Below are 5867 nucleotides of genomic sequence, written 5' to 3' on the forward strand. Positions count from 1 at the left end.
GTGAAGAAAACATTATCAAAGAGATATAAACGCATGAATAACCCCTACCAATCCATCCTTAACATAAAAAGCTACTTCAACCATCAAAAGAAACCTAAGTAACAAAGCACGAATTAAATCTAAAGAGCAGATTGTATTTTAAGAATGCAGCGAACACACATAAAGATAAACAAGGGAGGTACTGGGCGCTTGAGATGGCCCCAACCCCAAGAGCTATAGCCTCCCAAGAGAGATTTAGAGCTGGTGCAAAGCTGGATTCATCTTTATTAATCAAGAATGAAGAGTTACATCAAAACTGTCCACAAGGAGAGCTTGAGAATGAGCTGAAAGCAAAGCTAATCTATTGCCTACAAATCGAATTACAAAATGACTACAACAAGGCTAGGAAATGACTAACTACTAGCTACTATCTATTGGCTAACTAGCTAACATCCACTGGCTAACCAAAATGAGGCCCTAAGCCTTCTTATTTATACAAATTGAGGACCCAACAGTCCTCCTAAACTTTAGGGACTCGACTGCCCAAAACTTGGAGTTAACACCAGTCCTACTTGACTTGCTTGGCTGCCCTTGTGCTGATTGATTCAGTGGCCCTTGAACTCCGAGCTGATGGTGGAGAATTCGAGGTAAGGGCCCATAAATGAAGGGGACACCTTCCTACAAATCCTCTCCCTTGTTTTCCCACGAATTTGGCTGCCAAGTGCTCATTAAGACCTTCAATTTTGTCTCCAAATTGACCAAAAAGGCTACACAAAGCACCCATTAGACTTGTTGGCATAATCACTAACCATATTCACTCTATTAGCATAAATATAATCAGAAACATGCAATAAACTAATGAGAATGGTGTATTAAGTCAAATTAGGAGGTTGAATGAGCCCAAATAATTGTCCATTTTTGGGGCTGATCATCACCCCCTACTGAAAGTGTTGCTCATCCTCTAAGCAACCAATCTCTCTCCTCATTCTTTGCCGGCTCTGGTGGCCTCCTTGTCATGCCAAGCTTCTGAAGTGATGTCCTCTTCTCTGTCATGAAACCATGCTTCTTTTCTTCTTCCCATTGCCTGCTACTTTTCCTAGTGAATTCTCAGCCTTGTTATGAGTGTGCAAGTATATGCAATCATATGGAAGAAATGGTGGCCTTGGCATTTCCTAAAACCTGCAACATGAGGGCACTCGTATGTTTTGTAACAAGGAAGTTGGTTAAATTCACAAGATAAGCCATGGTCATGTTTCCAAGCAACAGGAATATGATAAAGGTGTTTTCTCTGGCTTTTTCAATAGAAATAGCTAATACATTACCCTCCACAAAAAGAGTAACAAGAAGCAATAACAGTGCAGAAATTGGTGCCATGTACATGAGCAAATTCATAGAGTGAAGCTTCTCTACCTCAGAGGTAAGTAGGAGCCCCTGAACAACTGATTTCAATGCTCTGGCAGCAGTTGATCCTAGGCAAACCAAAAAGCCAAAAAGGTGGAATGATGGCTCACTGTTGCTTGCAATAACAATGCTAAATACCATAGGAACCAAGGCCATATAAACCACAGAAGACTCCCTCTTACATGTTATTGTAAATGCAAAATATTGCTGTGAAGAAGGGAGTTTTTGCCCCAATAGCTTGATTGAAGGAGACTGGCAAATAGCACAGAGAAATATTGCCACAAACAACTGAGAAGGAGAAAATGAAGCTCAGTACCAATATCTCAAGAAATTGTCTCCTGGAGATGATGAACTGCATTGGTACAATCTCTAACCATGAAATTGCTAGAAAACCATAAAATGAACACGCACACATGTGCAACATTGTGAGGAATATTGGGTATCTGCATCCAAAAAACTAAGTAGGTATTTGTTAAGCAATAGCACACCAATATTGGAAGAGTACCAAGCTGCAATAATTAGAGCTGTTGTAATAGTCTGGGACACAGGAAATGCACCATATTTTCCTTCTCCTATTGGAGTTGGAGGTATGTCAATAACTTCTTGTTCAAGCTTTGGATTACTGCCCTGCCTCGTCCATGTTTGTGTTTCGGCCATAGTTGAAGAGGGCTTGAAAAATTAGATCTGATCAATATTCGGAAGACCCATTTGGTTTCCAGACCTGAGCATCGTCTGGGTACTTTTCTATACTGTGTAGGACTCAGATGGACCCAAAACAGATGTGGATGTCTCGTTATTATAAGCCTCCCCCAACTCTGCAACTTGGTGATCTTTTTAGCCTCCTCGAGTTGAGATATGAAAGAGCAATCAGTTCCTATTGGGAACAGGTTCAGATTGAGATTGAGGTGTATGAGAAGCGAGCGCAAACACAAATCTCATCAGAGAGCTCCACCCCAGTTCCGCCTGAAAACCAAGCAGCTTACTCTGCCCTGGAAGACTCTGCTGTATTTTCCTGTAAAACGTCTTCCTGTAGAATGCTAGCCGGATTCCATAGGATGTCTCTACGCCTCTGCACAATCTTGGTATGCTGGAGAATTTTGAACATGCCAAAACAATCAGCGAAGGATGATAGGTTAATCATTTTGAGGAAGCAGAGGATGTATACTTCAGTTGAACATGATGCAAGTGCAAGTTAACAACACTCTATGAGTTTCGACTGAGCGCTCATTAATTCTGCGTGAGTTTTGGTGGAGTGAGGTGGCAAAAACGTGTGCTGGCCCATATGAACTGTTGTGCTATCATGAACTACATGTCTTCTTCTATTTGTTAATCAATTGATGACCTGTGCAGTGAAGTTCAACAAATCTTCCATTGCCTGTGTTTCTCATCCTCCACGTGAATGACTATCCACGCATGCTGCGTGATTTTCTCGTGAGTGCTAGAGAACTGGGTGTCTTGCTACATTCATGGCTTAATTTCACCATTCCATTCATTCATGCAATGCTTAGACTAGATTCATGCAATAGATGAACAAGGTTTAGTCACGTACCTGAAGTCAAATGGTTGCTTGTGAAGCTTTTTGCTGCTGCATGCTCATGTTCTGCTGCTGCATGCTTGTATCCTTTGGCTGCATGAGGGCTTGGCTGATGATTTTTGATTGCTTTTCCTTGTGCAGGTGTCCTCTGACCAGATCTAAGCTGCATGCATTTGTTTCCACGTTCAAATCTGCACGTTCAAGCTGCTGCTGCAGCATTGTCACAAAACCAGAACTTGTTTTCGCCATTTCTCCCAAACGGTAAAGCGGATCGATCTAAAACTTGCTAAACATGTTTCTATCATCATGATGCACCTCCCATGGAAAAATCGTGATCAATGGATGCACGGATTTCGAGAAAAATGGAAAATGGCTAAAGATTTTAGAGATTGATTTCTCGGAAACCGTGCATCCGAATTGGTTGAAACTGCTTGGGTAAGTTACCATCACTCATATGCATATCCCCATGAAACATGTTTTGAAACGGATGCACGGTTATGGAGAAAATGCAAAAATGGCTGATGGTGATGGAGGCTGATTTCTTGGAAACCGTGCACCGGAATGGGCTGAAACTGCTCAAGCATGTTTCCATCACCCTTGTACAATTCCCCATAAAACGGTTTGTCAAATTGATGCATGGTTTTCAAGTTATGGCAAAAACAAATTTTGTTCTATGGATTTTTGCCTCAAGGCTTTTTACAAATGTTTGCATGGAAGGAAAAACTGAGCTTGGGCTGTGATGCATGTATGGAGATGATGGAGGAGGAGTTGGAAGATTGCATCAGGACTTCTAAACCCTTGAGGAAGCTACCATGTTCGCCAAACCACTTTTTGAAATCCATGTCTAGTTTCCCACAATTTCTACAGGAAGTTCCTGTAGAAGCACAATGAGAAGCACAAGGAGGTGGGACAAAATTATGGATAAAGGCAAGGGATGGACACACAAGTGCTTGTAGGCCCAATCAACTGATTCATACCATTAGATTCACTTTTGAAATTGGATTTGGCTCGTCCAAAGGTTCTACAGGATGTTTCCGGTAGAAATACAGAGCTTCCTGTAGAAGGCACAAGAAAAATTCCTCTGATCTTCATTTGAGTGCTCCTCCTGTCATGAAACGTCCTTCTTGCAACCTGCAAGCCAACGGAATTAGTTTTATTTTTCTTTTTCTTTTTCTCTTTTGTTTTTTTAAAAAAACAACTAGGGCGCCTCATGGAGGTTTTCACCCTAATTGCCTGCCTTGGGCGCCTCCAAGGGAGGTTTTCACCCAAATATCTTATTCTCTTTTCTCTTTTTTTTCCAACCCATTGACCGCCTCATGGAGGTTTTCAATCAATAAGCCAATCTAAGGCACCTCCGAGGAGGTTTTCACCTTAGATTTCTATTTTCCTCTTTTTTCATTTTTTTCTTTTCTTTTTTCTCTTTTTTCTTTTTTTTCTTTTTTCTATCCTACCCTACTTGAAAAACAAAATCATTTTCAAGTATAAGAATACTTCCAATGGAGCCATGTGAACATCGACATTAGAGAAAAAATGATGAGAAGGCTCGAAATGCATGCTTGGACAACTATCCGGACTTTAGAGACCGAATGATCTGACTTTGAAGGGATCAAACATAGCTAAGGAAGAGAGTACCACTGCAACTTAGTGACCTTCTGAAACCATATCCAGATATAGCTCGGATATCCTTGGTTCTTTTGCTGATCTGGATCATGTTTCATGTCACCTTCTAACATGAATTTCTCATCTTCCTCTTTTTGCTGATCTTTCTCTCGAGTACATGGAGGATTTGATGGTAACCATGAAGGAACTCTCTCGATCTTTGATTCTGATCTATTCTCTTCATCAAGTGTAGCCCATGGTTCTTTGATCTCCTCTTTGGAATCTTCTTTTTCCTTTGGTCCTTCAATGTTGTCAATATAATCTCTGTTTTGCATCACTCATCCTGAGCTTTGGTGAACATCATTGAGCCCAAAAGGAGTCATTTGCACATGTTGTGCCTCAACTTTGCAATTGGGTTGAGCTCTCCATGGTATGGCTTTGGAAATGGTATGGGTAGCTGAGTGGGGGCATAGATTTGAGATGGATGTGGATGGCGTTGTGGTGGGGCAGGCATTTGGGGTTGCCTTGGTGGAGGAGGAGGCGATGGTTGTGGAAGAGCAGGTGGCGGAGGAAAAGAAGTGGGAGGAGTATTGTATTGGGGCCTCCACCCTGATGAGGTGCATTCCACTGAGGCTGTGGCTGAGCATAAGAGTGAAATGAATGAGCAACTGGTTGGGCATAATATGGATCTATGAAGGAACAAGGAGGAGGTGTGAACTAGGAAGGATGAGCAGGGGGACCCCAAGAAGGCATGAAAGTGGCTTGATAGTGGTCATAATAGGTCTCGTGCGTCCCTTGCAGTTCCTACTGGTAAGATCTAGGTCCATGCGACCTCCTTTGGTTCATATAATAGAGTGATTCAGTGGCTCCCTTGGCTCTTTGATATGCAGCTTTAAGTCCAGGCAAGGAAGGGCACTGATTCGTAGGATGGTATTCTTCACAGACAAAACACACTTCTAGGGAGTGCATTGGACATTTGTTCCTAGGATGCTTTCTAGTGCACCTAGGACAAAAGATGACCAAAGCCCTCTTGGCTTCCTCTTGCTTCTTTTGGATCCACAGGGTATCCAGTTGCATGGCAAGAAAATGCCTCATATCACTCTTGAAATTTTCAATTTGAGTTGCAAACTCATTCTTGGACAAGGTATTGCTCCCAACATTTCTACTTGTAGCCATTTGCTCCAGAGGAATGTTTTCTTCTTCTTCTCCCCTAGAGGTTCTTTAAATATGCCTTGATGTCCACCCAGGGGTTCTTTAATCACAGCCATCGAAGAAGAGAGAATGTTGGCTGTGCGAAGCAGTGGGGGTGTTGTGCAATCATTTTTCTAACTTATCTCTACTCCTACAAGGCATG

General features: G+C 42.0%; 1 pseudogene; it reads right to left on the reverse strand.

The window, feature by feature from the left end:
* Window positions 1–1119: 1119 nt before the first annotated feature.
* On the reverse strand, window positions 1120–2037 carry LOC149173044 (putative sugar phosphate/phosphate translocator At1g12500 pseudogene; annotated as a pseudogene).
* Between the last annotated feature and the right edge of the window lie 3830 nt (window positions 2038–5867).

This window comes from Pinus tabuliformis, chromosome 4_2 (genome assembly GCF_031772625.1).
Source record: "Pinus tabuliformis cultivar Carrire ecotype Pingquan chromosome 4_2, CPIR1, whole genome shotgun sequence".
In the NCBI taxonomy this organism is placed as follows: Eukaryota; Viridiplantae; Streptophyta; class Pinopsida; order Pinales; family Pinaceae; genus Pinus; species Pinus tabuliformis.